Source organism: Pteropus vampyrus, unplaced genomic scaffold, assembly GCF_000151845.1.
Source record: "Pteropus vampyrus isolate Shadow unplaced genomic scaffold, Pvam_2.0 Scaffold11, whole genome shotgun sequence".
NCBI classification, from domain to species: Eukaryota; Metazoa; Chordata; class Mammalia; order Chiroptera; family Pteropodidae; genus Pteropus; species Pteropus vampyrus.
The window spans coordinates 14,631,135-14,633,509 of NW_011888792.1; positions in this window are offsets into that span (position 1 = coordinate 14,631,135).

The following is a 2,375-nucleotide window of genomic DNA, read 5'->3' on the forward strand; positions in this document are numbered from 1 at the left end:
TTTCTTTCTTATAAATGACCTGCGTTTGCAGCTGAGTAGCTTTCTCAACTTACTGTCCTTAATGAATTGGAGAGTCAGAGACTTTTCCTTTTAATCTGCCTCTGTCCTTTTTAGTTCAAGCTGATAAATTCTCTTAAAAATATGTGATCTTTCTTTAAGTCAGATTGAGGTTCACTTGATACTCCTAAAGCCACATCTACAATTATTCTAAATACAGCTTTTTTTTTCTTTAACTTCAGACTCTATTTGTGGCTGCTACTGCTGTAGGACAATGCTTGTAAGATTCTTTGAAGTCTTTCTTTCCAACTAAGAGAGTTGATTAGGCACCTCCTTAACTCTTTTTGAGGTCTTAACAAAGAGTCTTACAGCCAGCCATACCACTAATATGATAATTACTTGAGGGGCATATATTTCTTTGAGAATACAATGCTAGCTGGAGAGACCGACTGTGTAAAATAATTTTATTTTTCAACCAAGGAACTTCTGGCTTCTTTATATGTTCTCTAAATTCATCTTACAAACTGAAATTCCTTTTTTAGCTCTTCTTTGTCTTTATCATACACAGCTAAAAGAAGACAATTGGCGCTTTTAACATTCTGCCTAGAATTCTTTGCCGGATGTACAAGTTCATTATTGAATTATTAGGAATATTCTCTATTTTCCGAAATACTTCAGAAAACAGTCTTGCCATTGCCTAAATGCTACAAGACATGTTTTTAGCTCTAACATCAGGTTTCTTACTAGTGCTCCAGCATCTACCCACTGCTTTGTCCCAATGCCAATACCCTAACTTTTAAATTTGTGTTATAGGAGCTGTCCAATTCTGGTACAAATTTCCGAATTAATTCTATATTGCTGACTTGGAATAGACTGAAAATTCTACTTTTAATTCAGTTTTTCAAGCAGCGAAACATTATTTCTTACAATTCCATGGGTTGTCTCAATGGTTCTTTTATAGCTTTACCCTGGTCTCACTCATGTATTTTTTAAGCTAGAAAGTGTGTTGGGAGCTCAGCTTGCCAAGGACATATGTAATGGCTGCATATGTCCATATATTCCCTAATGGTCCTTTCCATATGGTCCTTAAGTGAGCTTCCTCACCTGGTGGCAGCAGTATTTCATGAGGGTGAGTCCCAATGTGTATGTGCTTCTTCCATTTGGATAAGCCAGTCACATGACCAAGTTCATGCAGAAGGGCAACGCACAAGATGTGGATAGTGAGAAATGTGATTCACTGGACTTAGCATAACAATGTGCTACGATATCCATATCTTTATTTTTTATTAATATAAATATGCTGATATATGTAATCTTATAGAACTCGTATAACAAGTGATAAAAAAAATTGAATTTAAATGTTGTCAAAAGCCAGGAACTACACTTTAATATTATTTGTTCCTACAAGTAAATAATTTCTGCTGTCAAGCTTAACATAATTCCTGTCAGAAAGTTTGGCAAATTCTGGTTTAAGATGCTAATCCTTGTTCAACACAGACTTTTTCCCATAGAGTATCTCAAAATGGAAAACAAATTTCAATTTACTTTTTAGGTTGTTCTTTCTGTTTCCAAGTTTCCTCTTATAATATTGATACCTAGACACCCTGTTGGCTTAAGAATGTCTGACAGCACCCAAGTGACCAGTGAATTTTGACTTCGTGTCCTTGATTATGTAAGTGGAATGGCAATTCTTATGATTCTCTTATTAACATATGTAAATCTCTTTTTTTTCCTCTCACATACAATAGGGATGATAACAGTACCTATTTCATGGAATCACTGTAAAAATTAAATGAAAATGAAAATTAAATAAAAATGTATATCTGAGTCTTAGCACAGTGCATAGTTCAGAATAGGTGCACCTTAAACAGACTGTCATATTGACATGTGTATACTGCCTTTTAGTCTACAGGAAGATAGTTACAAGGGCTTTATCTCTCTTCTTAGCAGAAATAGATCAACGTCTTAAATGAAGTCTAAAATATAGAGAAAGAGGAGAAGGTATAGTCAGATGTCACCACAAGAAATTTTGAGACAAGATTTCAATTTTGATTGAGTCAAGAGGTATGCTTCCAAATTGGATAGTGTTCTGTCATTTGGAAATCTTTTACTACATAGAAACTTTTTCTATAGAAGCACTCTATAGAAAATTCATGGATATAGTAGACATTTGTCACTTTTGCCTAGCCAGCATTGATTCACTTTCCTGCTGGTATTAGCATCTTTGTATTGCTTTAGGTACTGTACTGTTTCTCTTCTGATTGATGTAGTTTCTATTGGGACCATCAGTAAAGGGTGGATCTGTTCTCTAAGCTAGGTCAAGCTAGAAAATAGATCAATCTCTCCTCCCCTCTCTCCTCCCTTCCCTCCCCTCCCTC